This window comes from Gobio gobio, assembly GCF_949357685.1.
Source record: "Gobio gobio genome assembly, chromosome: 20".
Classification (NCBI taxonomy): domain Eukaryota; kingdom Metazoa; phylum Chordata; class Actinopteri; order Cypriniformes; family Gobionidae; genus Gobio; species Gobio gobio.
The window spans coordinates 26,662,156-26,686,003 of NC_137113.1; the positions used below are offsets into that span (position 1 = coordinate 26,662,156).

The following is a 23,848-nucleotide window of genomic DNA, read 5'->3' on the forward strand; positions in this document are numbered from 1 at the left end:
AAATATTTATATCACTGACAACAGTAGTCCGGCAAGGATATTGTCATTTTAAAAGTGAAGTTGCAGCCCTCAACTGATGTTGATGTTGACATGTTGTGTTTTGGCCTGAAGCGCCACCCTCCACCTATCTACCAATCACGAAGTCAGCAGTGTTTCGGCATCCGGGTTGCCAGCTCTGCTCTAGTTACCACAGCTGCAGCTACAAACTTTTTGGATAAAAAATAAAACTTTACTGAACCTAAAAGACCTCGTTATGAATCAGAAAAACGTTGTGACAATGAAAAAACAAAGAACTTGCTGTGTAGGACTCGTCACTTGCCATTGAAAGCTCCTTGTAGCAGCCTACATTCCTGCTGGATCCTGCAGCCTATCTGGCAACCTCGAGTCAGGGGGAGGGGGAGAGGGGACACACCGCTCTACAGTAATTTGAAAGTGATTGCAGTACCAGTTTTGGCCACAATCTTACATACATTTCCTTTAATTTAAGCATTTTTATGAAAATTATAAACTTCACATTTCTGCATTTAAATCTTTAAAAAAAATTGGCCACATTTACTTCCATTGTATAGTGACTCACCGTTAACGTTTGTTTTCAGGGTTTTTTGCTGTCGTTTGTACTTAACTTGTAATGATCCCAAATTATTCATTTACTCTTCTGATGCAATTAATGCTTTCCCCCCTTTGGAGTATTCTTCTTCCTGAAATCCTCCTGCAGGAGTTCTGTGCTGGAAAGGACATGGGTGATGTTTTGACTAGGGCCAGATGTTGCAACGGGACACTGAGTTGGATTTTGTGGACAGGACTGGAAGGCAGATGTACATGATGAATGACCTCATTTGGAGAGCACTTCCTTCCTGAGCAAGGATGCTTTTTCTCTGCTTTCAATCTCACATACACAATTCTATTAAAAGATGTGCTCCAGAGTCAACACTGTAGCATACCTTATTCCTTATTTTGTGGATGGAATCTGTAATTCTCACAAATACTTATTTCATTTTTCAAATAAAACTTTAACTTATTATTGGAAATATGTTAAAATAGAAGGTCAAAATGGTCACAGTAAGAAACTCAGCAACCCGTTGCTGACTGACTCATGGGACACGCACATTTTTTCTCTGCAAAAGATGGCTAAAAACCGCTGGTCTTGTTCAAAACACTGGCTCAACTGATTCAAATTCATTCCATGAGCAACAATAGACACAATAGTTCCTCACAGAAAAGAGGGGCGACAAAGACATACAGAAGCCACAGGAATCTGATCTGGGTTTTTCATCCTTTTGACGTCAATAGAAACCTTCACAAAATAGACGCATTCATTCAACTCTAATAACCGAAACGCTGCTGTGATGTTAACTCTGATTAGTGCTCCAGATTAATATTTTAAACATTGAAAGACTAAATCATTAAAGACATGTCCAATGATAACCTCTGTGCAGTCTACTTTTCAAAAATAGAGTGGTGCAGAGATGGCGTCAGAACCCAGAAGGCTAATTCGCCGCTGATTCCTTCGAGATTTTCCTATGTGGTTTTATAATGTTTTTTTTTTTCGATTTATGTGTAAAATAAAGCCTGTGGTAAACATATCGTCATGATACTTTGTTTTGTTGTGCAACATAAATTGTGAAAAAAAATTGAATTTTTAAAGAACTAGATTAGACAGCTTGGGGTGTGAGTGTGTGCGGCTGCTGGCAGTTTACATTGTAGAACAAAACATCAAAGTATCATCAAGTTATGTTTACCACAGGCTTTAATTTACTCATATATTGAAAAAAACTTGCATGTAGGAACCAAGCAACTGGGCATGAATCCGACTGATCCTGGCATACGACCTGGCAGAGCGCTCCATGCACATTCTGGGAAATGCCGCACATACCACTGGACTGCTAGAGCCGTTCTGCACCATTTCATCACATTTATTTTGGTTGGCCAGTGAGGTTAAGACTGGAAAGAGTGCACTATAATGACTCAGCTGACCTCTGCATGATGGGTCAGCCTGCTCTTAGAGTTATCCGCTTCAACTGTTTATCAGCATATGTTGTGTTCATATGATTTAGGTCTCCAGCGTGGAATGCTGGTGTCTCCACCTGTTTGAAACGGCAAGCAACCATGCAGCAAGATGTCTATAATCAGTCGCCTTTAATAAAAGACCACAGTTGAAAGGCTGTTTCCTGGTTAGCATCATAGTTAAGGGTCAATACATACAGAAGCGTTCTTGATAAAGAAAATTCATAAAAAGAAATATGGTGAATAATATAATACAAATAATAATAAGCAATGATGTAGTATTGTTGATAATATGCCTCATATAATATGAGGCATAATAATGAAAGATGCTAAATTACTTTAATAATTAAATTATCTTTTCATTCTTTTAAGATTTTTTTTATTTATCATATTAGGAGAATTAAATGAATATCAAAGTTAATAAAAAAAAAAAGATGTTCATAATGTAGAGGTGTTATTGTTCGTATGAATTGCATTTTAAATGTACACTGCCAGCAAAGATGCATCAAACTGACCAAAAGTGAGATTAAAAGACATTCATAATGTTACAAAATATTTCTTTAAAATAAATTCTGTCTATTCATCAAAAGTCCTTAAAAAACATTTTTCAACAAATGATAAGATGTTTCTTGAGCTGCAAATCCGCATATTACAATGATTTCTGAAGGATCATGAGACTGAAGACTGGAGTAATGATGCTAAATATTGAGCTTTGCCATGGCAGGAATAAATTACATTTTAAAATATATTAAAATAGAAATCTGGGGCCGTATTCACAACACATTTTATCTTACCACTAAGAGTTCTCCTAAATGGCAGTAAAAGTTCTTAATTATGAGTTTTCTTAAAAACCTATCCACAAAGCTGCTGAGAGCAACTTTTACTAAGGAACAGAGAGAAGTCTTAAGCTAAGAGTAAGGGCGGGGTTGACCTCGTTGCTATGGATGATGTCAACACGCTTGACCACAGTGATTGGCTGATAGGGGAGGGGTCTCTGTCAGTGATTTAATTATAGAAATATTTTGTTGAATGTGGTTTCATGTTGCTATATTCAAATAAAATGTTTGAAATAAAAATGCTGCCATATTCAAATACAGATTTTAAAATAAAAATGTTGCCATATTCAAATAAAGATTTTAAAAAGTAGGCCAAGTGTCACTAATTAAAGGTCCCATGGCATGGCATTTTTCTATTATTTTATAGTGTTTCCTGAGGTGTACTTATATTGTTAGTATGATTTTTACATCATAAAATGTCATAATTTAGAAATAAAAGGCATTTTGTCTATACTGCTGTTTGCCCTGTGGCTGACTGCCCTGTTTCAAGAGGCGTGTCTGCTGTGAGACTTCAGTAAAAACGCCCACTGTTGTGATTGGCTGACATCTTTGCATTTGAAATGAGCGGAGGGGGCGTGGTTTAACGAGGTCTACGACGCACGAGCTGCTGCCAGAGAGACGGATGGACCTGAGTTCACTTCTCATCAGTTCTCTCAGCATGTCTCAGTTCAGGGTGAACTGTTGTAGTTACTAGAATATACTTCAGGTTATTAGTTTATTTCTAGTCGGAGGGGCTGTCACTCATGTCAGAAAGTTAGTAACTTTAGTAAATTATGGATCAGCGCTGACTCGAGACGCAAACCGTTTAGAACAATTCAGTCCGATTTGGTGAACTGGTTCGGTTCACTAAAAAGAACCGATTCAAAAGAATGATTCGTTCGCGAACCGGACATCACGGAGACGGAGCGATTGCTAACAAAGTTATTTATAGTAACTACTGAGTTGTGAGAGCGCTGTCTGTCAGCGCGAGTTTATTGTGTTTGTATCTGAGAGTTCTGAATAAACACAAGTCCCTGTCACGCCGAGTCCGTCTTCATCATTATTCTACCAACTTTGTAACACATGCAATGTACCATTACAGCGAGATGAACGAGTTAGTAAGTTTGATTAAAGCATTATTTCTCGATATGTTCCAATCATATAAAAAGCGTCAGTGACGCGCATTTAGTAACTTACACAGCGCAAACAAAGACACAACAGCAGTAATCGAATGTAATCCAGTTTATTGTGGGGAAAGCTGGCTAGCCTAGCCGGATACCCTCACGCTTACCCTCCTTCTGCTTAATCTCACGCCGCGTTTGGTGCCTCCGCTGTGGGCCAGATGCAGTACTGGGGGTCGGGGATGTTGAAGGCCGAGCTTCAGCGTGCGTGAGGTTTATCTCTAAAGATGTGGCTCTGCCGATGTTAAGCAGAAACTCCCGACTGTATGCACATTTAAGAACAGATAGATGCGACGAGGACGTACAAAAAACACTGACTCACAAGATAGAAAACACGAAAACACCGTTCTGTCGGGAGAGAGAGAAGCCGCTGCGTGTGCACGAATAATAAATAATCAGCTACACATAAGAAATCACTGATCACAGATCAGAAGGAACTGAAAAAAGACTTCTGTTTTCATTTGTACATCCAAACACTGAGAAACTGCCAGCATTCACTCGTTCACAAGTAATGATCTCTCGAGCGTTTGCATGGGCGTGCCAGATTCTCTGGGCGGAGGAAAGGGAGGTAACCGTTCCTGCTTGGACGTCAAACCAGGAGACTTCAGGATTGGCTAGTCTGGCCTGTCATTTTCTCAAAGGCAGAGAAAGACAGCCAGAAGTCGGTTTTACACCGATCAACATTTCTATCCACTTGGGGACAATATTCAGGCTAGGGGAACTCATATTAATGTTGAAATACCTCATAAAATGAAAATTTCATGCCATGGGACCTTTAAAATAGTTTATGTTCAGCTAATTGTCAGCCTCTTGCGTGTCTGAGAGATTCAGAATTCAAGCGATGAATGAGGTTTTATAAACAACGTTTGCGAGTAGCACGTTCAAATGGTCTATCTAATCAGCGTGAGAGGAGGTATAAACACAGCCGAGAGCCGACTCACTTTTTGCATCCCTCTGCCACCCCATTCCTCACTCATGGTTTGCAATGCAGGGCAGAACTCTGGGTTTGGGCTAAATTCCCAGCTTGGAGCCTTGATCCCCTTGGACAGTGCCCCTAATTTGCTTATATTTTAGCATATTAAAATTAAAAACAACTGCCACAGACATTTATTTTATTGTATTAAAGATACATTTATTATTACTATTGCCTCACTGTTGTATAGTGTTTTTGGGCGGATTGCGGCAACAGCCAGGATTGTTTGTGATTTGGTCTTTTGGACTTATAGGAGTCTTCTTGACTTCTCCTAGTGTTTCATGGATTTAGGAGCTAGTTTTAGTGCTAAAATGCTTTGTGAAATATTCTTAGAGCAAAAATTTTGGAGTCCTAAAATTAGAACTGGCACGCCCCTTATTTTTAAGAGTTTCTCCTAAATCTCCAAGTTAAGAGCTACTTTTAGCCTTAAGATGTTTTGTGAATACGGCCCCAGTTCTTTTAAACTCTAATTATATTTTACAATATTAGACTTTTTACTGTAATTGAGATCAAATAAATGCAGCTTTGGTGAGTATAAGGGACGTTCAAAAACAAAACAAGTATTTTTGAATAATAAACATTGCATTTCTATGTATTTGTAAATAAATAAATTAAAACAACAACTCTTTACCAACTCTAAATCAAAATCAACCAGCCAGAAACAAATCAAAACTAATCGATTCAAGGCCCATAGAGCTCCTCTGTTTCTCTAGGCTGAAGACTGAACACACATACAGCACTTTAAAAAGACTCTGTAAATTAACAAACCGGTCCATTAAAACTCAGTGGCAGTGCTTCAGCGTGGGGCAATTTTAAAACATCAGAATTAGTATCCTTGGATTTCAGCGTGCTGACAGAGTGGCACTGGTGGTGATCCCAGAGTGCATGTTGGGAGAAGCAGAGGTGTTGAATGGTCCTGCTTAGGGGACTTCAGATCCATCTTCCGACCTGCCAACAAACATCTTTCTGTCTTAGTTGCGTCCGTCGCCAGCCAAGAGTTTCTGCAGCACATGCATAAACAGCATGTGATCTCCATTTAAATACTTTCCAGGGTGATGGCCGCCTGGAGCATTTCCCACTAGAGAGGACTCGCTGTGTGGGCTGTCTGTATTGATTTGGGCTGTTAAAAAACCACGCTGGCTTTTGATGGAAACGTCAAAACTGTGCTAATATAGTCACTCTTTGTCATTAATTCAGAGGGACACAATTGCTATAACATTTCCATAACATCACTAAAGGGAAGAAAATTGCAATATTTCAGACACAAAAGCAATTTACCTCTGGAAAATCCCTTCAATTATGCATTAGCATCCAAGTGAATCAGTCTTTGCAACTGCCAAAGAAGCTGGTTGAGAATAATATAGTTCTCAACTCTAAAAACAGACAAACCTTTACAAGAGTGGCTGGTCTGGTTTTATACTTAATATGCTGTGACAGCGAGATAATGGTTGAAAATGGAGGGAACTTTTAAGCCATATTCATTGAAAAATCGTCAGAAAGACACTCTGTTAATCTGACAACTGAAGTAGACAATGAGCAAAAACAGACCAAAACTCACACCCATAAATGAGTAAACATGTCACTCACATGAATGGCACACAAAAACGCAAACCTTATGCTGACATCGTTTGCGTGGAACGGCCAGGAAGCAGAGGTCAAAAACCCGTAAGAGAGAAGTTGAAGGCATAAACCAGTTCCAGATTTACATTTACTGTTAGCCACGTTGATTTAAGTCTCTTCCAGTAAGATCAGTGGCAGCGTTTCACAAAAACCTAGGGTTTGGCATGAATGAGTCCATCTGGCCATATCACAACCACATTCCCAAATAATCACATTAGCCTATATCTAAACAAAATGTGGACAAATCCGCTAAAAGTATTTATCAACAGACTTAACAATGCAAATACTGAAACAGCCCTATAAGCCTTCACTATGACCTAACCAAATGCGACACATGTGAAAAAGGATCTTTTCCATGTTAGTCAGGGTTTTTTGTACTAACCAGCCGCAACGGCGATTCACGACGATTCTATCAGTTTTTATTTCTGCAGCATTGTGGCCGGAACAACATACAGAGTATATGGTGAGTGCAGATTATGTGCTTTGTTTAATGTAAAAGGAATTTAAAGTGAGTTTGATATTATTTTTCGTGACCTTTATAGCCTTACTGAAAACAACAATGGATAATTCACCTCAGATCTTGAAAATAAAGTAAAGGAAACAACTAGGCTATGTTCGAACTGTCAACTCAAAGTGAACAAACAAGTGTATTCTATGATGAAAAATGTTTTTTGTAACTCAGTATGTTTTTAAATCATGCTAAAATGGTGTAAGATTTAGGAATTCGATATTGTACATTTCATTTGAATCATTCAGTGCACTTGCAGAGAGCCCGCCCACACTCTCTTCTAATTGGCTGTGACTTTTGATTGATTGATCTCGGGTTGAGTCTGGTTTGTCGCATCGCGTCTCTGATCGCGTCTGGTTAGGACACGGAGTTAGGCTGTTTAAATCTGCTTTTCAAAGCTGCAATAGAACTAACTAGCAGCATCATGAGCTGTTCATTTCCCCTGCTTGTCTGAATGCCAGGGTATGGCAACTGCCACACTCTGCCATACGCAACAGCCACCCGTGAGTAAGATGGACACCAACATGCCCAACTTACTAGGCTTATAGGACCAACAGGTATCATGAACTATTAATTCATATAAATATAATTACGGTTTTGGGGAAGAGCACCACACAACATTATATAACCTGAATTATCCATGACTTTTTTTGGTTTTCTCAGATATTACCTTTCATTTAGTGTGTTATAGCTGTGCATGATAAATGGCCTGTCACGATAACTACTTTTTGTTTTGCGATATATCGTCCCAGAAATAATTGCGATAAACGATATTATTGTCATTTTAAGACTATTTTATGCCACTGAATATATAATCCTAATATAACAGCATAATAATGCAAGTAATCCTACACACTTTCAAATGACAACCTTTTAATTCCTTAGATCATGGAAATTAAGGGAAAAATATATATTATCCTAAATAAAAAAAAATTATAAATAGTAAATAAACATTTTCCCTTGTGAAACGGCTTTAACACTCGTCATTCTGTGTAGACATTTAAATCAGCACCGGAACAGGAGATTGCGGCTTTGAAATCGAGTCCTTTTGGGCTTATTCTTCCAAACTGTCAGTAGATGTCAGGAAAACATTAGCCTCAATGGCACCTTTTTTCACCTGTCGATAACCGCTCTGTGTATGAAGGAACTGCCCGAGAACCACTTTCGCCTCCGTCTTGGAAAACATACAAGATGACAGCACAATCGAGTAAAATGTTGGTGACATTCATGATCATGTAAACATAATGGGCGATATATTGCATCACAAAAATGACTGAGGTCATGTACATATATTGATTATTGCGACAGACCTAGTTATCGTCTCCAAAAATAAAGGACCAATTCTGAACTGCCAATTTGTAACAAATTTGCCTAATGCCAGCCAATGGTTTTCATTGGCTGCTTGCGAAAAACGTCTACTTTAACCCGCCCTCAAACACGAATTGTAGTGGAGGACTGGAAGAGTTTGGTGTGTATTGTCGACATGTCGATAAGATAATGTTTTCTGCACTGCGAATCCACTTTGCATGCACTTCCAAAGGATGAGGACTTCCAAAGGCTCGAATTGAAACAAACACCATCGATACTGTTCGTATCACTGAGTATACAAGTGAGGAAGCCGGAGGAAGCCTCCGGAGCTGAAATTCAGATATGGTTTCCGTCTTTCCAACATACGCTGTAAGCAGTAGGCAAATGACAAAAGGCAAAGCCATCTGACCAATCAGAGCAGAGTAGGCTCTTGGAAATATAACCGTTGAGCTTGCGTCTCGCATCTTTTGCAGCGCCTCGTGCATGACAGCGTTTTTATGCCAAACTACTCAAGGTTTTATTTTCATGTATTTTAAAACATGCTCGTCATGTAAAAGGTTTAAATCATTTTATGTATGAATTGCTTTTCTAATCTTTGTCTTTGACTTCTATATCAAATTATAGAGAAATGTCATGTGTAATCATCTCTGTATATTTCTTAAAAAATAACCTGTCTGGCCTCCATTAACTGACTCATGTCTGCCAAGATCCTGACTTCAGGACATAACAAAGAATGCCGTCTGCGTTCACATTTCAGTTCTCTCCAGTGAGTCCAACACACCCAATTAATAGCCACTGAGCGGTTGCTCTGCTTTATACTGCACAATCCCAGCTTCCATCAACATGCAGAAACATGTAACAAACAGGCTAAGCCTTGCATCGGCATTACACAGCAGAACATGAATGGTGCTCATATAAAAACATCTTTTAACCATACGTTGAAAATGGTTCCTATTCAAAGCAAAGCACAAGAATGATGAAGTCTATCTGTAACCCTGCAGATGGGCAAATGATGTTGTATTAGGGGCTATTTGAGAGCTGTGGGGTGGATCGCCGCCTTTGTCTAAGAAGGGGTTGCTTTCACAATAGTGCTCATTATGAGGCATCTTCACACTGAGAATTTGACATGAACACTTCCTCTGCTGGAACACACTGTATGAAAATAAAATGTTAATTGTACGCAGATGGTGCACAAGCTTGAAAAGAAAATGGACAATAAAAGGAACATTTCAAACATCTGACACTCAAGATCAAATTAAGACGCTCAAGGTCTTGAAATCACACAAAAGCCAAAGCTCCCCAAAAGACTTTAGACACTGCAAGGTTTTTAAGAGAAAGATTATTTCTGTAGGAATTGGTAGAATTTTTTCCCCCATTTCCTAAACAGGAACACTTCAAGTCTTAATGTCAAGAAGCAGCAGGCTGTCACAAGCTTTAAATATCATTGGACTCAATTTATAAGATGATGTGTGTTATTGCAATCGCATGTTTTTGGATATTTTCTGCTAGTAAATTGAACTTTGATACGAGTTGAATATAAATGTAACCATTAAGCACTATCCTTCAGAGAATTCTTATTATTGGCAGTAAGACCAAAGGGATGCTTTGGAAAAGGTCTTATATTAATCCTATACTATTTATGGAGGGAAAAACTAGATCAGTTCCAACATATTTCCAGTTCCACCACTCAGGTAAAATGTAAAAGCTCATGGAAAAAGTCAAAGACACTGAATGTCTCTGAGGTAATAGCATCCATCCTTCAAGATTTTCCTTTTTGATGCATCAACCTGCTGCAGGAGAAGCTAAAAACAGACTGAGCCTTATAATGAATAACAATTTAAATTTCATCACACAAAGTTTTCACATGACTTATGAATCCTAATTAGAGTTGCCACTAAAGACAATTTTTATATCGATTAATCTATCGACTAATTTATCGATTAATCTATCGACTAATTTATCACAATCATTTTCAACAATTTTACTTAAAAACTTTAATAACTATAAAAAAGTGTAAGCCCTTGACAAAATGTAAAACTAACAGTAAAACTGAAAAAGGGTACAAATTTGTAAACCAACATAACAAAAAAAGAGAATATCAGCAAATACTTTTTATTTAGAATAGTGTTGTCACAATACCAAAATTATGACTTCGATACGATAGGCTACCTGACTAAAATACCTCAATACCGATACTGAATGGGTACCATGCCAAAAAACTGTAAAAGTATATGAATAATATGACAGAACTTACTATTCATTGTTTTAGTGTTAAAAAAAAACCTAAACTCACTGTTCCTGCCCTGCCCTGCTTCACACAGAACAATAGGTCCGGCCCTTTAAGAGCTGCACGAACAAAATTCATTATAACACCAGTTCCCTTTCGAGGGAACTCGCACTGCATCGGAACGACGAATTTGGGGACACTCCCTAAGCAACAGCGTATCTGAAGTCTGAATGAAATCATGCCAATCCTGATTGGTGTTGCGTCATGACGTAGCTATGACAGCATACCCGGAAGATACATAAGGGGAGCCTGTGCATAGTAACGGCAGTTATCGCTCTTCAGCATAGCGCTCTTTGTGAAACTGTCTGTCTATTTATTGTTGTACGTCTCAAAAAGTGAAAGTGTGTGTGAGAATGGCGACTGATAAGAGAGAATTTAAGCAGTGTGTGCATCCGTGTCCCCGTTATATGTCGGGCTCGGACACACACTCGCTTTGTGTGCAGTGTTTGGGTGTTGAGCATGCTCGGGCGGCTCTGGGGTGGAGAATCCGGTGTTCATTCTCTCCGGTTCCGAGGAACCAGATGAAGTGGACATCGAGGCGGGCGGTGAAGCACCATATGAGTCGCCACTTCACCCACCCGCTCAGGAGGAACTGGTTGAGGTATTGACCCGTGCGGTGGCCAAGCTTAAAATTTATTGGCCACAAGAAAGTGAGGAAATCCAGCCACCAAGCAGGCTGGATGACCGCTATCTTACACGCCGGGCTCAAGCACCTTGCAGGGGCTTGCCTTTTTTCCCGGACTTGCACAATGAGTTGTGCAAGTCTTGGAAAAAGCCGTACTCAGCGCGTGTCTCCAATCCCCCAGTGTTGGACTATTCCAATGTTCTGGGGGCACGTCAGGCTGGGTACGGGACGATGCCGCGGGTGGAAGATGCTCTCGCGGGCTATCTTTCCCCCGAATCGGCGTCGTCGCTTAAAGCCCCGGTAGTGCCCACCAAGCCCTGCAGGGACACTTATGCAGGGAGCTTATATGGCGGCTGGGCGGGCTGGTAGTTTCCTGCATACTTTGTCCATCTTGCAGGCCTACCAGGCCGACCTCCTTAAAGAGTTAGATGAGGGTGAGGGTCCCTCTCCGGAGGATGTGCTGGAGCTCCGGAAGGCTGCTGACCTGTCTCTCCGCATCACCAAGGAGACGGCCCGTGCTGTGGGCCGCTCCATGGCTTCTTTGGTGACTGTGGAGAGACATTTGTGGCTGAATCTATCGGGGATGAAGGAAAAGGATAAAACCTTTCTCCTGGACTCCCCGATCTCGCCTTCTGGCCTGTTCGGTAAAGCCGTTAATACCGTCGTCGACAGGTTCCAGGAGGCGAGGAAGCAGTCAGCGGCCTTCCGCCAGTACCTCCCTCGTCGCTCTAAGGGGAAGGCTGCCTCCAGCGGGCAGCCTCAGCCGTCCACCAGCTCCTCGCCAGGCCAGAGCTTTGCCTCTCGAGCCCCTCCTCCTGGAGCTTGGCAACAGAGGTGGCGCTCGCACCAGCAGGCTTCCGCACCTATGGGTGATTTAAGAAACGTCCTTCAGGCTAGGAAGGCTGCTGGGAAGAAGTCCTAGCTTCGGCTGGACTTCAAAGAGCGGCCCCCCCCGCGCGGGAGCAACCGAGGTTGCATCCTCCGTGGCGCTCTCGGGAAATCGATGTGGTAATCCCGCCGTCACAGACGCTTCGGGCCACATCGATTTCTCACGGACGTTCGCCGCTCCAGCTGCTTTGGGAAGGACCTGCGGCTGGGCAGCTAACGCGTCCGCACACCGATAATCGAACGAGGCTCGGTCGCCCCCGAGGCCAGCCTCGAGAGGCTGGTTCCCTTAGTAGATTATCTCGGCGCATGGAAATGCCTTCCGAGTATTTCTACGTGGGTCCTGCGTGCTGTAGAAAAGGGTTACAGACTGCAGTTCGGTCATCCTCCACCGAAATTCTGTGGAGTGACGTGGACTGTAGTGGTACCAGAGTGGGTTCGGGTAATGGAACAAGAAGTAAAATCCTTGCTGGTAAAGGAGGCCATAGAGTGTGTTCCTCCGCCAGAGAGGGAGTCCGGGTTCTACAGCCGGTACTTCAAAGTTCCAAAGAAGGATGGAGGGTTGCGTCCTATTCTAGATCTGAGGTATTTGAATCGATCTCTGAGGAGGTTCAGGTTCAAAATGCTCACCATTCCCACCATCGTGAGTCAGATCCAGTCCGAGGACTGGTTCGTCACGATAGATCTGAAGGACGCATACTTCCATATATCCATCCTTCCGTGTCACAGGAAGTTCTTGAGGTTCGCTTTCGGGGGCGAGGCGTACCAATATCGAGTGCTTCCCTTCGGTCTAGCTCTTTCCCCACGCACGTTCACAAAGTGCATGGATGCAGCTCTGGCTACAATGAGACTCCAGGGCATCCGTGTGCTGAATTATATCGACGATTGGCTCATTCTGGCCCAGTCGTACGATATGGCAGTTCAACATCGAGATGTCGTTCTAGCTCACATAAAGTGCTTGGGGCTGAGACTCAACACCAAGAAGAGTGTGTTGACGCTGTCCCAGAGAACGACGTTCCTGGGAATCGTGTGTGATTCGACGACAATGCGGGCACAATTGTCTCCCGCGCGAGTCGAGACCACACGGGCGATGGTCTCAGGGTTAAGGCTAGGCCACAGCATCACTGTCAGGCACTTCCAGAAGGTGCTGGGTCACATGTCAGCAGCGTCCAATGTGATACCTTTTGGCCTGCTGCACATGAGATCCCTACAGTGGTGGCTGAAAACCAAGGGGTTTTCCCCCAGAGGGAATCCATTCCGTATGATCAGGGTAACGCGCGCATGCCTTCGTTCCCTAGTCATATGGAAGAAACCTTGGTTTCTGTCCCAGGGGCCAGTGTTGGGAGCGTCCTGTTGCCGGAAATCCGTTTCAACAGACGCCTCCCTTACTGGTTGGGGCGCGGTCATGGCGGCCGCTTTGCGAGGGGCCCATGGGAGGGCCGTCATTCCTCCTGGCACATAAATTGCCTGGAGATGATGGCGGTCTACAAGGCTCTCAGGAGCTTTCTCCCGGACCTCTGTGGTCACCATGTCCTGGTACGGACAGACAATACGGCTGTTGTAGCGTACCTCAACTGGCAGGGGGGTCTGAGGTCACGCCCTCTATGCAGACTGGCGCATCAGATCCTCCTGTGGGCCCAAGGGAAACTGTTGTCCATCAGGGCAATGTATGTCCCGGGGGTCCGAAATCAGGGAGCAGACATCCTGTCGAGGCAGGGGCTGGGGCCCGGGGAGTGGCGACTCCACTCAGAGGTGGTGGAGGCCATGTGCGAGAGGTTCGGCCCAGTGGAAGTGGATTTATTCGCGTCTCGAGAGACGACCCACTGTCCACTGTGGTTTTCTCTCACGTATTCGGCCCCACTGGGGCTGGATGCCATGGTGCAGACGTGGCCGAGGCTGCGTCTGTACGCATTTCCCCCCATCGCTCTGCTCCCAGGAGTCCTGGAGCGGGTCCGTCGACAAGGCGCCAGCCTGCTTCTGGTGGCGCCACGTTGGCCGATTTGAGTTTGGTTCTCAGGCATCATAGCTCTGCTAGCGGGTCAGCCGTGGGAGATTCCTCTGAGGAGGTATCTCCTGTCTCAGGCAGGGGGCACAATATTTCCCCCCCGGCCAGAGATATGGAACCTTTGGGTCTGGCCCCTGAGGGGGCCAGATACCTAGAGGCTGGCCTGCCGGCGGATGTGGTTGAGACCTTGCTCAGTTCCAGGGCTCCGTCAACAAGGAGACTGTACAGCCTCAAGTGGAATGTATTTTCCACTTGGTGTAGAGAGCGTGAGGTGGACCCAGTTAACTGCCCAGTGGCTTCAGTGCTGGAGTTCCTCCAAGATCGTTTCTCTGCAGGGCTTACCCCGTCCACACTCAAGGTGCACGTGGCTGCCATTGGGGCTTTCCACACACCGTTGGGTAATGGGCCTTTGGGTAGGCACCAGTTGGTTGTATGGTTCCTCCGTGGGGCTCGGAGGACGAGGCCTGCGGCTCGTTCCAGAGTCCCAACCTGGGATCTGGCAGTGGTTCTCGAAGGATTGGCTGAGGCCCCCTTCGAGCCACTAGAGTCAGCAGACCCAAAGAGCTTGACCCTTAAGATGGCCTTTCTCTTAGCCATCACTTCTCTGAGGAGAGTGGGGGACCTTCAGGCCTTGGCGCTTACGCCGACTTGCCTGGAGTTTGCCCCTGGCGAAGTGAAGGCCATCTTACACCCTAGGGCCGGTTATGTGCCCAAGGTGCCATCAAGCGTGGTCAGGCCTTTTGTTCTTCAGGCATTTCATCCTCCGCCTCACGTGACGGCGGAAGAAGGGAGACTTCACCTACTCTGCCCAGTCAGAGCCCTTAAAATATACGTGGAGAAGTCTGCACAGTGGAGGAAATCTGAGCAGCTATTAGTGTGTTTTGGTTCATCTAAGAAGGGGCTGCCTGCGTCAACCCAGACTGTCAGTAACTGGATTGTTTAGGCAATAGCCATGGCCTATCAGGTGCGCAATCTGCCTTCACCTATGGCCGTGAGTGCGCATTCCACCAGGGGCATGGCCTCCTCGGTGGCCCTCCTTTCTGGGGTCCCCTTGCAGGACATTTGCGAGGCGGCCGGATGGGCTACCCCTCACACTTTCATCAGATTTTATAGTCTGCACCTCCCTGCGACGCCTGGTGCTAGGGTGCTCCAGTCCTAGCTGTGCCCGGTCTCCGGGTTCACACTAGGGCAGGCGCTACCCTCGATGTGGCCTAGTGGGTACTCGTTCCCCAAATTCGTTGTTCCGATGCAGTGCGAGTTCCCTCGAAAGGGAACGGCTCGGGTTATGTATATAACCCTTGTTCCCTGAGAAAGGGAACGAGCACTGCATCTCGTCGCCACACCTCGGCACGCCTGGAGCGCATGCTTCATCGCGATTACTGCCGTTACTATGCACAGGCTCCCCTTATGTATCTTCCGGGTATGCCATCATAGCTACGTCATGACGCAACACCAATCAGGATTGGCATGATTTCATTCAGACCTCAGATACGCTGTTGCTTAGGGAGTGTCCCCAAATTTGTCGTTCCGATGCAGTGCTCGTTCCCTTTCTCAGGGAACAAGGGTTATATACATAACCCGAGCCGATTTCTCGTTCAACTCTGTATACGCGCACTAAAGACATATCCGACTGCGTTTACCCAAATACTCGCCAGGACGTGCATTTTTACATATTTTTGACCATTCAAACCCAATAATCCGCAAAACTGGAGCCGCGATCTGTCTGAGTGAAAGGCTTTCTTTTTCCTGAGCTGCACGTATATATTTGACTGTTCTGCTTCCATTATTTAGTGAACGGTGGAGGCAGAGCTCACACACACATCCTCACTCCTGCTGACACACATCGAAGCAGATTATGAAATACTGCTCTTATTAGAGTGCTGTCATTTACCGGTACTAATACAATTTATATCGTACCCAACTTACCCAGTCGACTAAAAATATCGACGTCGACTAAATAAGAGCGTCGAAGCAGTCGATTGTATCGACCAATCGTGACAGGCCTAATCCTAATGACAAATTTTTTGATAATGTTTTGATATTTGACAGCCCCTGGTTCCCAGCTACTTTCATTGCATTGACAAAAGCCGCTCAGGCAACCTGCTAAACATCTCTTTATGTGTTTCATGGAAGAAAAAATCATACAGGTTTGGAACAACATGAGGGTGAGTAAATAAATTTTCAAATTTCAAGTCTTTTTTTCCCTATTGTGGCGTATATGAAATGGCTTCTCGAACAAGAAAAATGTTTAGGGCGGGACTTGATTTTGTCCACCAGGAATTGATTGGATCATTAGTTTATTTTTGATTGCTTTTGTTGTGATCTCATGTGAGTGACAGGTTGGCCCGCCCTCGCATCAGTAAACACTTCATCAGAGAAGAGATGTAGGGGAAGTTATTTGAATTAAAGATTGAGAGGGCACAAAAAAAAAAAAAACAATAGCCGCAATTCCATTACCCTTCAAATTGTGCTTTTCTGTAGCTCAAACAATAGAGCGTGGCATTAGCAACGCCAAGGTCATGGGTTCGATTCCCAGGGAAAGCAAGAACTGACAAAATGTAAATGTGTACCTTGAATAAAATATAAATAGATGGATAAAAGTGTCTGCCAAATGCATAAATGTAAATGCAAATTAGAATGGAAACACGTCAATTTCACAAAAACACCCATATATTCGCAACAAAATGTTTGTGCTCAGGTGGTTTTTCAGGAAATTCGAAAAAGCTAAATTTCACAAAACTGCAATTAGAGTTTTTTCGCATTTACAGGTCACCTTGCGTACGTAAAAGTCGACGCAGTTCACCAATCACAACACACAGGGCTAGCTAACCAATCAGAGCACATTTCGTATTTCAGAAGGAGGAGCTTCATCGAAACAGGAACTAAACAGAGCGTTACTGACAGACTGGGAAAAGAAGTGCTGCAATAATGTAAAATATTTGTAAAATAATGCGTTTTTTGAACAATCAAGCATGAAAACCTATTCTAGTAGAGCCCAAAAACAAAATCTTCCTAAAAGGGCATAATAAGACCCCAATAAAGCCGCTGTAATGCATAAACAGTCTAGACTGGGTAAACCCAGCCTGATCTGCCGGCGATTTGATTTCGTCCTGCAACTCAGTCTGGAAACCTGTACATTCCTTTCTACTGCTTCTGTTACACTTTTGCGAGAACCAATCACAGACTGGCTTATACACCTGGATAGAGAAGCGTCGGGTCGTTGCCCGTTGATCACGCCTCTTGTGGTCTGATTGGTTGAAGGACTATCCAATTGCGTACAGTCATTTCATTTATGCTCATTTATCACACCTCTTGTGCAGTAGAAAATACATAGCAGACTCCCCAGACCAATGTTCAATCTTAAATTGAGCTTGGTCTGGTGATAGCCAGACAATTAACAGTCATCATTTTGGTGGAACTTATGATCATCTTTGCCATTAACACTTGCAACAAAGTCTGAGTCAAAGAGTGATTTTCTTTTTTAAAGAAGCATTTTCATCATTTTTAATGATCAGAAATATTCAGGTCATTGATAAGAGCCTAAAAGCCTCTGAAATATATGATGACGCACAGACTGCCAGACAGCAGATGAACTTGTCCTACCCTGTGATGTCCTAAGGCCCAGACACAACCCATGTCTCTACTGAGGCTACTGGGATTATAAACCCCTGCTCATTCAGGATAAACTTAATTCTTCATAATAGTTCTTTCTCCAAAGCAAACTGGAAAAAAAAAATCAGCTTACAGAAAAATTACATTGAAATCCCGTTCCCCATGTTAGGTCTAGAGGTCCACTAATTAATACAAATGTAGCATCCTTTCAAACGTGCCTATATCATCACAACAGACAGAGTCTGGATGGTGCCTGTGGTTTCCTGATAGCACCAGCAGGACTGAGAGAGACATGGAGAAGCAGAGAAAGAGCTGGTTATGCACACATGGGGTTTACCAATACCCGCCACAGTCCGCTTTTTATTCCAAATTCAGCAGCCAGGAAACAGAGAAAGAAAGAGAGAAAGAATCATGAATAAAAGGTAAAAATATCACAAATTAAGGTAATTTGATTCTCCACAAGAGCTGTACCGTCAGTTTTAGTTTTATTTGCTTTGATTTCCATTACTTCATGTCATAATGTCATTCTCTCCTTGCATTTTTCCCTCTCAAATCTACTTTTGGTGAATTTTCAACAAATCCTCAATCGACTTTTTCATTTTCTAATTTCCACACGTAATACCCTGGTGCTTCATTCATGTCACAGTGGAGCTGCACGATTCTGGAGAAATTAAGACTTTCTTTGTTTAAAATAGAGCTCGCAATTCTGAACAGGCTACTAAACAAAATAACACTTTTCTAAAGGTTCTGATAAAATGTTAATTTTTTAAATATTTTATTAAGATGAATAAATGATTTGTAAAAATTGAGTGAATGATTCAATGACTCACTCATAAAGACTTCACTTGTTTAATTACTGGATGACAGCATTTTTGAACGAATCTCTTGAATGATTCAATGACAAATACATTTTTAATAGTCACTTGTCTCCACCTACTGGTGTAACGTGTGTAAATCACCTTTTGAAAGTCAGTTTACTTTCAAAAAGTGATTTACAGTATTTCGATTGCTACTGTAGACATCAGTGTTTATATCTGAACGATAAAGTTATATCCCAGTACTTCTGTCAACATTTGAATAACTGTAACGTAGAAATAATGATACTGTGTGGTTGAAAAGTTGTTTGTGTGGAGCAGTTTCATACCTATACATGACAACTGCTCCCTGTGGGTCAACGGCAGCAGCAATGCAGATCTGAAAGTTCGCTGCGTGATCGTACTTGTCAAAGAATTAATTGACATAGTCGGATCTTTGTCATTTAGGAATAAGATTGTGTGAGTGTTTGAATCGAGATTAACAATTAATCGTGCAGCTCTACTTCACAGAAAAGAACAGACCATACCTGTGCATGGCTGACTGACAGGCCTTTTGTGAAATCAAACCATCCATTAATACTCTATAAAGTCTCATAAAATCATTAACAAAGTAATAATGTAAATCAGATCCGTTTGAAGTGTTGGTAATCTAATTAACTGAGCGGATTGCTCAAAAGGAATTTGGAAGTGAATGCACTCCCTGTGATCTGACAGCTCGTATGTCTCACTTTTTTGTTTGATAGTTTGGGATAGGTCTGAACTAGTCTGTACTTCCTGTATGCTGCAAGAAAACTTTTGTCCACTTGACTGTTCATCTACTTGCAGTATTATAAAGGCAGCATGTTGCACACAAGTCTCTTTCACTCAACAAGGCTGCATTTATTTGATAAAAATACAGTAAAAATGTTACTACAATTTAAAATATAGTTTTCTATTGTATTATATCTTAAAATGTCATTTATTCCTATAATAGCAAAGCTAAATTTTTAGAAGCCATTACTCCAGTCTTCAGTGTCTTTCGAAATGAATCTTCTTGACCCCAAAACTTTGAATGATAGTGTATGATGCCTTACTCTCAAATTCTATTTCAATACTGTCAAAAAGTGGACAGGCAATTCAGTTCAATCTGATGCGAAACCGATTACCAAACACCCAAGGATAAAATTGGAATCTTAAAAGATTATAAATCATAAGCAATAATATATCCTTGCATAAGGAAGAGGTGTAATTGAACATGAGCTTGAGGGAGATGTGTGAGAGTCTACTGGAACAAAGCCGTACGGTCTGTTGTGATTTCATGATACAACACCTTTTCCAAGAAACAGTCAAATGCTGTGGTTTTCTGGCATGCTATTACCAAATTGAGAGACACAAAGCTATGGTAAGTGTGTGGGTCCAAATCACCCAAGCTTATGATAAATCCACAAATGGGATCATATACTACCCGCACACAACAGCCTCATCAAAACAGAGGAGTTTACCTAACACTGCAACATCCCTAGATGCTTTAGCCAAAAATGCCACTGATATGCATTAGCTTTTATTTCAAAACATGCACAAGATAGTAAGCCTGTCATGATCATGAATTCTGTTAATAATTGTCATACAAATAATTGCGATCAACAATTTAATTCCGTTTTGTTCTTACGGGTGTCGAACGACATGAGGGTAAGTAATTAATGACAGAATTTTCATTTTTGGGTGAACTAACCCTTTAATATATATAATATAATATAATATAATATAATATATTATAATATAATATAATATAATATAATATAATATAATATAACATAACATAACATAACATAACATAACATAACATAACATAACATAACATAACATAACATAATATAATATAATATAATATAATATAATATAATTAATATAATATAATATAATATAATATAATATAATATATAATACAATATAATATAATGCACAGTACAATACTGACACTAGAATAAAAATATTCATGATTCTGAAGCTGAAAATACAGAATTGTTTTAGACAAATATGCTTGCACTCACTGACTAGATATATTTAAAATAATGTAGGCCACTTTTTACTGGTAAAATAAGACATTTGGCATTATCAACAGGACCCATAAATACCAAATACCCCCCAATTCCATTATTAAACATTATATTCAACATTATATATAGTTGTTTAATGTAATACTGAAACTAAAACTCTGTAAACTTGAATTTTCTCCTCACAGTAATTTTCATTTTGGGTGAACTATACACAATATATATTGTCACTATATCCACGATACATATTGTTGCATTTTTGTATTGCGATATATTGTGACACGATATATTGTTACACCCCTAATGCATTGTGATTACTGATTAAACCCAAAAAAATCATTTTGTAGACTTTGACTGTCTTTGTGTTTATTCTTTGGCAAAACGTGATTGAAATTTTAAACTGCACAATTATTGCGGTTCTCTCAAATAATCGTGATTTAATTGAATAATCACAATCAGACGATTATTTAATAATCGCAACCTATTTTCTTTTGCAGAACAAGAAAAACCAATAACTCTAAGCTTGATATAAAAGTAAATAGCCCTATTTATGCAAATTATGATTTATTAAATAAGATTCAGTGAGCATTGAAGTCACCAGATGGCTGAATGTTGGCCTGTCATCTTCACAAAAATCTGCACGCAGCATGCTGTGTCTGTGTCCACTATTGAATAATTATTGATTTAGAGCAGGAATTTGAATTGTCAGATATCAACCATATAAATGCAAGAGACTTTCTTTGAGGTCCACTGAGAAGGACATTGTACCTGTTCTTTTCACCATGAAACTTAGCACCTGTTCTCATTTATGTATAGATGTGTTCCTGTATTCCCTGGGCTACACTTTCACCTTCGCGGACCCTTTGATGGTGTCCAACCAGTCAGTAAAATAGAAGTGAGAATTAATTCATGTAGGAAAAGCTTCCCACATCCACTGATAAAAGTATGCGCTGATTTGTAGTCGCTCAAATAAACGAAAGAACAATCAGTTTCAGGACATCAGAGGTTTCAATTGACTTTGCTTGTGCACCTTGTACATTCCTGCATCTGTAACCACTCAAATGTGATGCAGCTTTCATTAACATGAAGGTAGTTTCTGTTTTGTGTTAATTCATAGTTTACTATGAGGAATTCATTAAATTAAAAATAACACAGCTGTAAAGGCCATCATTCAAATGTAGGGGAGAGCGGTGCTATAGTTGTCACACCAAAATATTTCACGAGGCAAGTTTATTTGTATAAATCAATTTCTGCATAGACAACATTCCGCAATTACTGCCCAAGATAAACAATATGGGGTAAGTTGTCACAATGGAAGCTGCTATTAAACAACCTATTATAGGTTAACAGTAAAATAGGCCTAATTATGAAACAAAATGTATGAAACAGCAAAAATGGGAAACACTTTATAGTATGGTTTCGTTTGAACTAACAATGAACATACTTCTACAGCATTTACTAAACTTAGTCAATGGTAATTCAACATTTAGGCTACTAATACGTTTTTTAAAACTAAAGTTGTATTTGTTAACATTTGTTAATGCACTGTGAACAAACAATGAACAATTAGCTTTTTTGCTAACTAACATTACCAAAAATTAATACATACAAAACATACAAAATATATTGCGCATTGTTAGTTCGTATTTGCGAATACGTTTAGGCTACTAATGTTAACAAATAAGACCTTATTATAAAACGTTACCATTATAACTTTTAAAACATACGACAAATATTATTGTCCTGAAAACATGACAAATGACAAAATGCAGTTTGAAGTATAAAACAGAGGGAGTATTTTGTTGGAGCTGTTCATATTTGTTGACATTCTTGTGTGGTTTATTCTTCAGGAATGGAGAAAAGCCCCTGACTGAGGAGAATCCGTGTCCATTAAAATGACTAAAGCAGTGACGCTCGTTACACTTAATCCACCAGATTATCATGCAGCCAGATTACAGATGCATGCAATCGCTTTGCAAAACCAATTTACAGAAGCATACATTTATGGTGTGTGTCTAAAACCTGGTGAGCTGCCTACCTAGACGTCTTTTTAGACATCAGTTAAATTTAGGTTCAGCACGTAGGCTATATGGTGACCCAAAATGCTGTCTTCTCCAATAGGCAGGCAGCTCACTCGTTTATAAAACAGCCATCATTTAAAAAAAAAAAAAAAAAAAAAAGATGTGCAACCTACACTAGCTGCATACCGCGCACAAGCTCGTGCAATAGGCTGCTGTTCTTTATGAAGTGCATCCAGCCGCACGTGAGTTGACACATATCCTACTCTCAATCTGTTACCATAGGAGCAACTTTAAAAAAAAACAAACGTAAAGAGTCTCATTGAAATAAAGCCCTACCTTCTGATGGACTTTCAGATCTCAGCGACTAGGTTTGTTCATTAACCGGCGTTTAGTGTGATGCACTCCTTCGCAGAAGAAATATACAGTCAAGGCATAACTAAACAGTAGTAAAGCAATGTGATTTTTACATAGTCAAATCCTAAATCCAAAGTTTGCGACAACGATGCAAATAAAAAAACATGCTGCCAGCCTCGTAAATTCCCACTCTTGAAGCTCTTTACAAGGCGGCGAGTTTCACTCTGGTTCAGTTTCAAGCAGTAAAAATATACGCCCACACGCGCAGAAAGAGACAGAGTGGGCGGAGTCTACATAGACGTGCAGATGTCACTAACCAATCAAAGGCACTCGTGGGCGTAAACAAATGACTAGTGATGTCTTCTTCTACTTTAACCGCAAAAGGATGCAGAAACCGCTGCCGTGCGTCATTTATGGCAAGAAACATCAAGTGTTGCATTAGAATAAACACACATTGCATTGAGATAAAATCAATATATAGCCTATACCTATATTTTGGGCCTAGTTTCCCCATACTTAGCACGAAATAAAATATTGGTCTCCATTTGAACCTCTAACATAATTTAACAATAATATGTAGCTACTCGTATTTATATTTATTTTTTAGACATTTCTAATACAAGTCATGCCAATTTGTGGGTCACCCTCCATGTGTTCCCTTGGGAATTTCCAGTGGGTTTTTATAATTGTGGTTTTGGATAGTAGTAAAAAAAATAAGTTTAACATTACTTAATGAGTAATGTTATGTACACAATTATAGATCAATCTGGAATTCTGAATTTGCTTGTATCTATAAAAAGCA

At 41.2% G+C, this 23,848-nt stretch overlaps 1 protein-coding gene across 2 annotated transcripts in view; it reads right to left on the reverse strand.

Annotated features, from left to right (window-relative positions):
* Positions 1–23,290, reverse strand: part of rhbdf1b (rhomboid 5 homolog 1b) — a 74,014-nt gene extending 50,724 nt beyond the window's left edge. For both annotated transcript variants that reach the window (XM_079845461.1, XM_079845460.1), the window contains exon 1: positions 23,029–23,290. The gene's annotated coding sequence lies outside the window, so the exon portion shown is untranslated. The remainder of the gene's footprint in view (positions 1–23,028) is intronic.
* Between the last annotated feature and the right edge of the window lie 558 nt (positions 23,291–23,848).